The sequence below is a fragment of the Telmatherina bonti genome (assembly GCF_933228915.1).
Source record: "Telmatherina bonti genome assembly, chromosome: 18".
NCBI classification, from domain to species: Eukaryota; Metazoa; Chordata; class Actinopteri; order Atheriniformes; family Telmatherinidae; genus Telmatherina; species Telmatherina bonti.
The window spans coordinates 39,195,233-39,206,819 of NC_136616.1; positions in this window are offsets into that span (position 1 = coordinate 39,195,233).

The window sequence follows — 11,587 nt, forward strand, 5'->3', positions numbered from 1 at the left end:
TCGTGATCGTATTGCGTTGGTTACGTTAGTGGACCTAACGGGCATGGGTGTAGACCCAGAACAGGTTCACATTATCAGTAAAATCTATGTTCAAAGATTTGTGCTGGAGCCAGGTGTTGGGACACACCCCCTCCATAGTTCCCAGTGGGGAGCGGACCACTAATAAAGACCAGGTCCCCAGAATGTATTTTGGTCATCTCAGACTGGTCGGTTCCACGATCACCTGGTCTGCTGAAACTGGGAGGGAGACCAGCAGGTCAGGGCTCCAATTTAAAATGACCAGCATGGTAGCTCCCAGTAAACGGTATTAAAACCAGTAATTCCTCTCCATAGATTCCCCAGTAATGAGGATCGTTGGGAGGGAGGACAAGTATCTGGACCCCAGGTGTCTGTAGACCTGGTGAACTGCTGAATGGAACTGAGACAAACTGGTTTCCAGACCTTCTTTGGTCTGGTTTGAATGGATTTATTTTCATATGCATCCAATCAGAAAATATACAAACAACAAAAGTAATTCAGAAAAACGAAGCAGACACATGGTACTGGAAAGGAGTACTGCATTAACTACTGATGAACACTGAAGAACATGAAAACCGGAGCTTTATCCACGTTCACATCGACTCCTTGCCTGGTATGAAATCGTCAGCATCCATTTCTAAATCAGTCCCTTTATCCTTGTTAGCTTCAGATATACAGATGATGTTAAACTGGTGTAAAACTGGCTGTTTTAAGTGTTCATTAATGTGTATGATATTTGAAGACAACCTCCTGCTACTGGAATGAATAATTGATCATTTCCACTTCCATTGACTGGTTGAGCTGTTCATCTGAACCTGCAGTTATACTGACGGAGGTGTTATGTGGCACTATATCATATGCTAAGTCCTGTATATTGTAATGCCATGTGATTTCCATTCCAAATGTTCATTTTCATTCCTCCGCTGAGCTATGTGGTTCCCGCTGGTCCATGTAGAGAGATGCTTCCAGGTTTTACCTTCCACATCCAGCTTCTTCCACGTTCTTCCCCAGCAACACTTTGGCCTCCTCTGGACTTAGTTTGATGAAATTTCTGCAGCTCATCGTCCACTTTTCTCAGGTACTGTTGGGCCGCATTTTGTTTTGTCAGGTGACGAACACATCGGCTCCTTTTGTTTCCTTTCCCTCCGACTGACAACCTTCATGACAGCTGCGTCATTTTTCAGGAAATGGAGCCGCTTGACTTTCTCTGTGTTTTGTCTACAGAGAGCTTTAACCTCTTCAATCACTGCAGGATGTTGTTCCGCTGCCAGAACATCCAGACTTTTCTTATGTCATCATCGTCCTCAGCTGACGCTGTTTTCTTTGGCCCAGAGCTGATTTTCTTTTGCTTCAAATTTTGTCCACTTAAATGCAGCTCAGATGCAAATGGTCAATTACATCGGTTCAGTAATTCGGTTAATTTTGTAAAGCATTACGCTTCTTCCGCATTGACGTAATGAATGTTTCTTCATCTCTTCAATCAGGGCAGGTACAGACCTACAGAGGAGACAGGCAGGTAAGTTCCAGGAGGGGTGGGGCTTTGTTCTCAGGTGAGGATGATTGGAGGGAGAATATTCTTACCTCTGGTGCAGGTCTCCTTTCTGTGGGACAGCCAGGAGAAGATCAGAAGCAGCAGGAAGATCAGAACCACTGACACAGACCTGCAAACAAACATCATCAGAACCTGAACCTTATGTCGCGCCCCTTATTCCACTCCTCTCTCAACGAAGGCAGACGCTTTTTCTCTGCTCTCCTGGTTCCTCCCTCCCTCCCACTCTGGACTGCTCCTTTGTCCTGTCTGACTCGGAGCCTCTTTTTACATTTCTTTTCCTTAACTTTTCTATATCATGGATCTGATCGGCTGGTCTCTCAACGCATTCAATCAAATTTTCTCAACCTGAAGATCGGGCAGAGGGGAGCCTGCATGTCCTGAGGGGACACTTCCGGCTGGATACGTTCAGGACTCATGGGCCAGATGGAGACCGATGTGTCTGGCGGTTCTGTCCTCTCAGGACGTGGAGGATGTTTACATCTTTGATTATTGGTGATCAGGATTCTGCTGATTGGCGCTGGTGGAGTTCTGATCTACCTGAAGACCCGTGAGATCCTGGCAACAACTGGCAGGCTGCCTGAATTCTGTAACGGTATGTGCCGAGCTAGCAGTGCACAGACTCTTGCGTTGACCGGATTCGACCATAAGCAGGATACCAGTCTGGCCCAAACTGGTCATCTTGCGTCGGTCCCAGAGCTGGTCCGCAGAATTGATAACAACATGGAGAGGATTGACCCCCCCATTCGGCTGTTTGGAGCTGGGAGCCCGAGAGCGGCCATGGACTCAAGGCTGAGGGCAAATTGTTTTCCTTGTCTGGAACCCAAACAACAATCATATCTGGATTTGGTTTCCCAACAGCCTTGGGCCGGCGCCTCCCTGGACTGTGTGTGTTTTGTTTTAGTTTGTGCTTCAGTGTATGTGGGTTTTTTTCTCTGTCTCTCTGGACTGCGTCATCTAGTGGCGCGGCCCGGAGTTACATGTCCTTTTTTCCCCTCAACTCCCCCCTATTATCCGAATGTATTTCTGTTCTTATCTGTTATAAGGCGGCGCCGGTAAAACTGGCTGCGGGGCCTGAGCTTCAATTTGGTTGTGTAATTCTTTTTGTCATAAATGTTGAATGTCTGTATGTCAAACCTTGGACAAGCTGGCTTGAACCTTGAATTTCCCCTTGGGGATGAATAAAGTATCTTTGATCTGATTGATTTGATTTGATTATGAACCAGCCAATCACATACTCAGCCTGAACCTCATGTCCCACCTCTCATGAACCAGTCAATCACACGTATCTTTCAGTATATTGGTTTCAGGACCGACCCAAGTATTTGGACCGAACCAGGTGTCTGGACCTCAGAGTTCAGGTTGGGATCCAGACAACCTGGTTTTGACCCAGTTTGCCTCCATTAAAGAGTCTTTGAACCAACAGAACCTGAGATTTGGTTCCAGTTGGAGTTCAACCTTAACCTCTGATCAGAGCAGCAGATCAGGTTCTGGTTCCAGTTTGGACCAGAACCTTCATCCTTGATTGGGAACACCTGAGCTGCTGAAGTGCTCTAATTTCTGTCCAACCAAACACTGATGGTAAGAGATCAAGACAAGTTCTTACACTGTAATGGGGAGGAACCAACCATCATGTGAAGGGGAACTTTCTCGTTCTGTGGAGGAAAGAACCAAGATCAGCTAAATGTGCAGGTTCGTGTGTGACTGCATGGAGCTGTTGCAGGTGAGCTCACCTGTCTGTGTTGACATGGTGATGGGGGTTCCTGGAACGGCGGTTCTGATTCTGTCTCCACACACAGAGTCCTTGAATGCAGAACACGGAACCAGAGTCTCCAGATGGTTGACTGGAGGACACACAGCAAATCACAAACCCATCAATAAAGAAACCTGATCAGAAGAGATACTGTGGCCCAGAAATTCTGATCCAGTTCTGGTTCTGGTCTGACATCTCATCAATTGGTTCTGTTCTCACCAGGACCAGTACCAAGGACCATGGCTCAGAAGCAAGTATATTAACCTGAGCAGTTGGTGCAGAGCTCACATTGTATCCCAGTCATGGCAGTTGCATCGCTGGAGCAGTTTTTGATCAGGAAGAAACCTGCCAGCAGAAACAGAGGTCAGAGGTCAGGAGGTTCTGCTGCAGACCAGTACCGGGCCGGGTTCTGGCACATTGTGGTACCTGTTGAACACGGTGGACACGATCCTGTCAGAGCAAGCATCCCGTTAAGCAGCACTGATGCAACACCCATCTGTAAACACACACACACACCTGTAAACACACACACACACACGTACACACACCTGTAAACACACACACACCCACACATTAATACGCTTCTAAACACATCTGTAAACACACACACACACACACACACACACACACACACACACACACGTACACACACCTGTAAACACACACACACCCACACATTAATACGCTTCTAAACACATCTGTAAACACACACACACACACACACACACACACACACACACATTAATACGCTTCTAAACACATCTGTAAACACACACACACACACACACACACACACACACACACACACACACGTACACACACCTGTAAACACACACACACACGTACACACACCTGTAAACACACACACACCCACACATTAATACGCTTCTAAACACATCTGTAAACACACACACACACACACACCAGTAAACACACCTGGTGTCGTGTCGTTTAGTTCACTCACCACACCTGTGTCTTATTTGGTTCCTGTATATTTATAGCCCTGGCTTTCTTTTCCCAGTGCTGGTCCATTGCTGTTGTTTGTGTTTGCTTCCCTTTTAGTGTTCTTAAAACATCTTGATTCTCTGCATCCCTGGGTCCTATTGGGTCCTCACCCCCACCACATTGTGACACACACACACACAACCAATAATACACTTGTAAACACACACACACACCAGTAAACACACACACACACCGTTAATACACTTGTAAACACACACACACACACACACACACACCAGTAAACACATACACCAGTAATAAACTCAACCTCAACCTTCAGGTTAATTCAGAAAACACACATAAATAAAATGCTTTCAGTCTCCTAGCAACATGAACTGCACTGACCTGTTACCAGCATGTCTGGCAAAGCTCCGCCCCATTTTCTCTCATTTGTCAGCCACAAACATGCAGAAACACGCACCTTTGAACTTTAGGTCCATAAAAACTCATAAACTTCTCAGGGAGAGACTTCAAACCACATCATACATGATCCTCCAATGAGACGCTAATGAGACGCTAACGGAGCTTAGAACCCAACAGCATGGCCAATGAGACGCTAACGGAGCTCAAAACCCAACAGCATGGCCAATGAGACGCTAACGGAGCTCAGAACCCAACAGCATGGCCAATGAGACGCTAACGGAGCTCAGAACCCAACAGCATGGCCAATGAGACGCTAACGGAGCTCAGAACCAAACAGCATGACCACTGAGACGCTAACAGAGCTTAGAACCCAACAGCATGGCCGATGAGACGCTAACGGAGCTCAGAACCCAACAGCATGGCCGATGAGACGCTAACAGAGCTTAGAACCCAACAGCATGGCCGATGAGACGCTAACGGAGCTCAGAACCCAACAGCATGGCCGATGAGATGCTAACGGAGCTTAGAACCCAACAGCACGGCCGATGAGACGCTAACGGAGCTTAGAACCCAACAGCATGGCCGATGAGACGCTAACGGAGCTCAGAACCCAACAGCATGACCAATGAGACGCTAACGGAGCTCAGAACCCAACAGCATGGCCAATGAGACGCTAACGGAGCTCAAAACCCAACAGCATGGCCAATGAGACGCTAACGGAGCTCAGAACCCAACAGCATGGCCAATGAGACGCTAACGGAGCTCAGAACCCAACAGCATGGCCAATGAGACGCTAACGGAGCTCAGAACCCAACAGCATGGCCAATGAGACGCTAACGGAGCTCAAAACCCAACAGCATGGCCAATGAGACGCTAACGGAGCTCAGAACCCAACAGCATGGCCAATGAGACGCTAACGGAGCTTAGAACCCAACAGCATGGCCGATGAGACGCTAACGGAGCTTAGAACCCAACAGCATGGCCGATGAGACGCTAATGGAGCTTAGAACCCAACAGCATGACCAATGAGACGCTAACGGAGCTCAGAACCCAACAGCATGACCGATGAGACGCTAACGGAGCTTAGAACCCAACAGCATGGCCGATGAGACGCTAACGGAGCTCAGAACCCAACAGCATGACCGATGAGACGCTAACGGAGCTTAGAACCCAACAGCATGGCCGATGAGACGCTAACGGAGCTTAGAACCCAACAGCATGGCCGATGAGACGCTAACGGAGCTTAGAACCCAACAGCATGACCAATGAGACGCTAATGGAGCTTAGAACCCAACAGCATGGCCGATGAGACGCTGACAGAGCTTAAAACACAACAGTAGAATCGTAGTGTTGTCCACAAACATGAAGAGAAGCAACATGTCCTATGTGGTGAGCATGAGCAGCTTAGCTCACTGGAATCAGCAAAACCCCATCATTTCACCTCTGACACCCAGCCAGCATGCATGCTAAGACTTTATGAACAACAGTGACCTATTGACTTTGAGTAAAACCATCTATTTGACTTTATTTGTTTTTTATTGATCTGTTATATTTTCTGTTAATGCAGCTTCATTTTATTTGCCTTAAATCTGGAGTCTGCTCCATATCTCCATACGTTAGAGAAATGTTGAAAATGAGTGAGATAGAAAAGGAAGAGTCACAGCAGCTCCTGCAACGTGTGATCAGACTTTACAACGTCATGCTGAAGATATACGGAGTGAAGAGAAAGAAGTGAGAATCATCTAGAAAGAAAGAGATCCAAGATGTACTTGTCCTGTCACTCACCTGGAAGTTGTCCATGATGACTCGGAGCCACACAGAAAGATAAACCCCAGCAGGGATCTCCCTGGTTTTATAACGCCCAGCCCAGCCCAGTTCCACCCAGTCCCACCCAGTCCCGCCCCCTGACGTCAGTCTTTCACAACTGCAGGTTCCTTGGAACCACCTGAGAATGTGTTTGTTTTTGTTGGTTTTACTGACTGGTGATCAATAATCCTTTTCATATCTCAGTCCAACGGATCGATCTGTCAGTTACTTTCTACACTACTTATTCCAATTCATGGTCAATCCTGGGGTGTGTGTGTTTGTAGGCGGGGGGTGGGGGGAGGGGGGGGAGTGGAGACTTTCTTAGTGGGTTCTAGGCAAGATTCAGGTTATAAAAGGCCAGTTCACCTGTACCAGTTACCTGGACTTCCTCATTAATAGAGCCCTAACTGACTGGATATTGTTCTGATTGTCCAAATTGTTCAATATATTAAAGAATAACCCTACATTAGAAAAAGCAATTAGATGGTCAAACTGAACAATTCACATTTTCCCACGATGTAACAGTGATGGTATTGCAGTGGTTTTTTAGCCAACACTTTTACCGTTTGATTATAAAGTAATTTTAATGGTGTCATGGTTGTCTGACTTGCTTGCGACCAACAGGTAATACCGTCATTTATGTAAGAAACAATCATTGCATGGAAGTACACTTTTCCTGCATCATAAGTCTGTGTTTCAACTTTATCCCTGGTCTGATTGGATCCGCTTCTGAGTGGACCCTGTCCTGGGTGGATATTGTCCTGAGTAGACCCTGTCCTCAGTGGACCCTGTCCTCAGTGGACCCTGTCCTGAGTAGACCCTGTCCTCAGTGGACCCTGTCCTGGGTGGATATTGTCCTGAGTAGACCCTGTCCTCAGTGGACCCTGTCCTCAGTGGACCCTGTCCTGAGTAGACCCTGTCCTCAGTGGACCCTGTCCTCAGTGGACCCTGTCCTGAGTAGACCCTGTCCTCAGTGGACCCTGTCCTGAGTAGACCCTGTCCTCAGTGGACCCTGTCCTGAGTAGACCCTGTCCTCAGTGGACCCTGTCCTCAGTGGACCCTGTCCTGAGTAGACCCCGTCCTGGGTGGATATTGTCCTGAGTGGACCCTGTCCTGAGTAGACCCTGTCCTCAGTGGACCCTGTCCTGAGTAGACCCTGTCCTCAGTGGACCCTGTCCTCAGTGGACCCTGTCCTGAGTAGACCCTGTCCTCAGTGGACCCTGTCCTCAGTGGACCCTGTCCTGAGTAGACCCTGTCCTCAGTGGACCCTGTCCTCAGTGGACCCTGTCCTGAGTAGACCCTGTCCTCAGTGGATCCTGTCCTGAGTAGACCCTGTCCTCAGTGGACCCTGTCCTCAGTGGACCCTGTCCTGAGTAGACCCTGTCCTCAGTGGACCCTGTCCTGAGTAGACCCTGTCCTCAGTGGACCCTGTCCTCAGTGGACCCTGTCCTGAGTAGACCCTGTCCTCAGTGGACCCTGTCCTGAGTGGATCCTGTCCTCAGTGGATCCTGTCCTCAGTGGATCCTGTCCTGAGTAGACCCTGTCCTCAGTGGATCCTGTCCTCAGTGGATCCTGTCCTGAGTAGACCCTGTCCTCAGTGGACCCTGTCCTGAGTGGATCCTGTCCTCAGTGGATCCTGTCCTCAGTGGATCCTGTCCTGAGTAGACCCTGTCCTCAGTGGATCCTGTCCTGAGTAGACCCTGTCCTCAGTGGATCCTGTCCTCAGTGGATCCTGTCCTGAGTAGACCCTGTCCTCAGTGGACCCTGTCCTGAGTGGATCCTGTCCTCAGTGGATCCTGTCCTCAGTGGATCCTGTCCTGAGTAGACCCTGTCCTCAGTGGATCCTGTCCTCAGTGGATCCTGTCCTCAGTGGATCCTGTCCTGAGTAGACCCTGTCCTTAGTGGACCCTATCCTGGGTGGGTTCCTTTGATAGCAATTGGTATCAAACCTGAGCTTGTTTAAGTATGAAATTTACTTCAGGAGTGAAATAAGGTATACACTTTATTTTTATCATGATCAATCAGTGATCAGTAAACACCCACAAATGCATCCAATGTCAAAAAGTCCCATGGTAACACTGCCGCTCTCCATGGTTAGACCAGATGACAAGGTGGCTCCACCCCTTCCAATTGTGAGTTAGTTCATGTTGAGAATTTTAAAAAGCTGTAGTGTCTCTTTCAGCTGGACCAGGACTACGTTTCCCATCATCCCCTCTGACTGGACCAGGACTACGTTTCCCATCACACCCCTCTGACTGGACCAGGACTACGTTTCCCATCACACCCCTCTGACTGGACCAGGACTACGTTTCCCATCATCCCCTCTGACTGGACCAGGACTACGTTTCCCATCATCCCCTCTGACTGGACCAGGACTACGTTTCCCATCATCCCCTCTGACTGGACCAGGACTACGTTTCCCATCACACCCCTCTGACTGGACCAGGACTACGTTTCCCATCATCCCCTCTGACTGGACCAGGACTACGTTTCCCATCACCCCCTCTGACTGGACCAGGACTACGTTTCCCATCATCCCCTCTGACTGGACCAGGACTACGTTTCCCATCATCCCCTCTGACTGGACCAGGACTACGTTTCCCATCACACCCCTCTGACTGGACCAGGACTACGTTTCCCATCATCCCCTCTGACTGGACCAGGACTACGTTTCCCATCATCCCCTCTGACTGGACCAGGACTACGTTTCCCATCACACCCCTCTGACTGGGCCAGGACTACGTTTCCCATCACACCACTCTGACTGGACCAGGACTACGTTTCCCATCATCCCCTCTGACTGGACCAGGACTACGTTTCCCATCATCCCTTCTGACTGGACCAGGACTACGTTTCCCATCACCCCCTCTGACTGGACCAGGACTACGTTTCCCATCACCCCCTCTGACTGGACCAGGACTACGTTTCCCATCATCCCCTCTGACTGGACCAGGACTACGTTTCCCATCATCCCCTCTGACTGGACCAGGACTACGTTTCCCATCATCCCCTCTGACTGGACCAGGACTACGTTTCCCATCACCCCCTGTGACTGGACCAGGACTACGTTTCCCATCACCCCCTGTGACTGGACCAGGACTACGTTTCCCATCACCCCCTCTGACTGGACCAGGACTACGTTTCCCATCACCCCCTCTGACTGGACCAGGACTACGTTTCCCATCATCCCCTGTGACTGGACCAGGACTACGTTTCCCATCACCCCCTCTGACTGGACCAGGACTACGTTTCCCATCACCCCCTCTGACTGGACCAGGACTACGTTTCCCATCATCCCCTCTGACTGGACCAGGACTACGTTTCCCATCATCCCCTCTGACTGGACCAGGACTACGTTTCCCATCATCCCCTCTGACTGGACCAGGACTATGTTTCCCATCATCCCCTCTGACTGGACCAGGACTACGTTTCCCATCATCCCCTCTGACTGGACCAGGACTATGTTTCCCATCATCCCCTCTGACTGGACCAGGACTATGTTTCCCATCATCCCCTCTGACTGGACCAGGACTATGTTTCCCATCATCCCCTCTGACTGGACCAGGACTACGTTTCCCATCATCCCCTCTGACTGGACCAGGACTATGTTTCCCATCATCCCCTCTGACTGGACCAGGACTATGTTTCCCATCACACCCCTCTGACTGGACCAGGACTATGTTTCCCATCATCCCCTCTGACTGGACCAGGACTATGTTTCCCATCACACCCCTCTGACTGGACCAGGACTATGTTTCCCATCATCCCCTCTGACTGGGCCAGGACTACGTTTCCCATCACCCCCTCTGACTGGACCAGGACTATGTTTCCCATCACCCCCTCTGACTGGACCCTAGACTACGTTTCCCATCACCCCCTCTGACTGGGCCAGGACTATGTTTCCCATCATCCCCTCTGACTGGACCAGGACTATGTTTCCCATCATCCCCTCTGACTGGACCAGGACTATGTTTCCCATCATGCCTTTCAGGTTGAGGACCACCTTAGACAGGTATAGCAGCCGTAGGACTTTCAGAAGACCTGCTGACTGGGAAGCATCCTGAGCGAGTTCACCAGGATCCTGATTTCATTTTGTTTATTTTTATTTTTATTTGACAGGGACAAGTTTGCTCCATGAATGATGGCACATACTGCAACATTTTAGCCGAGGCTACTTTTCAGTGGCTGTCCCTAGTTGTGCTTTTACACAGAAAAAGAAAGTATACACAGTTTACATTGCATTGCACAGTTGAACGGATATACACAAATGTGCCTTCATATATACATACAAACTACAAATACGTACTTTACGTACACAGTAAAAAGTAAAATTAAGTAAAACACACAAGACTGTCTATAAAAATCAGTCCGAAATAAGAGCATTGTCAATACATTCAAGTAAAACGAGTGTTTTACCAAATGACAATATTAACAGTACTTCAGCCTCATGTTATCGGTTTGAGCTCGTGCTCATCTACGCCTCCTCTCTACAGTGAAACTGCGTGGGCTCTAATCAGTCCCTGGAGACAAAAATAAGTCTGAACAGGTACGTCTGCACACCCACAGAGGGCAACCGTTACCATGGCAACAACTACTAAAAAAACACATTCAAGTAAAAACTCGTTTGGTTTCCAAGGGGTGACGGAAAGTTTCCAGTTTTTCCAGTAATTTACCAGAAAGTTAAAGGCTTTGGGCGGAAGTTGGAAAGTGGTGTTCCTGGTTCGGACCAAAGTAGCAGACTCTGGTCCAGGTGAAAACCGGTTTCTTCTGGTTCAGACTATAGTAGCAGACTCTGGTCCAGGTGAAAACCGGTTTCTTCTGGTTCAGACCAAAGTAGCAGACTCTGGTCCAGGTGAAAACCGGGTTGTTCTGGTTCAGACTAAAGTAGCAGACTCTGGTCCAGGTGAAAACCGGGTTGTCCTGGTTCAGACCAAAGTAGCAGACTCTGGTCCAGGTGAAAACCGGGTTGTCCTGGTTCAGACCAAAGTAGCAGACTCTGGTCCAGGTGAAAACCGGGGTCTTCTGGTTCAGACTGAATTAGCAGACTCTGGTCCAGGTGAAAACCGGGTTGTCCTGGTTCAGACCAAAGTAGC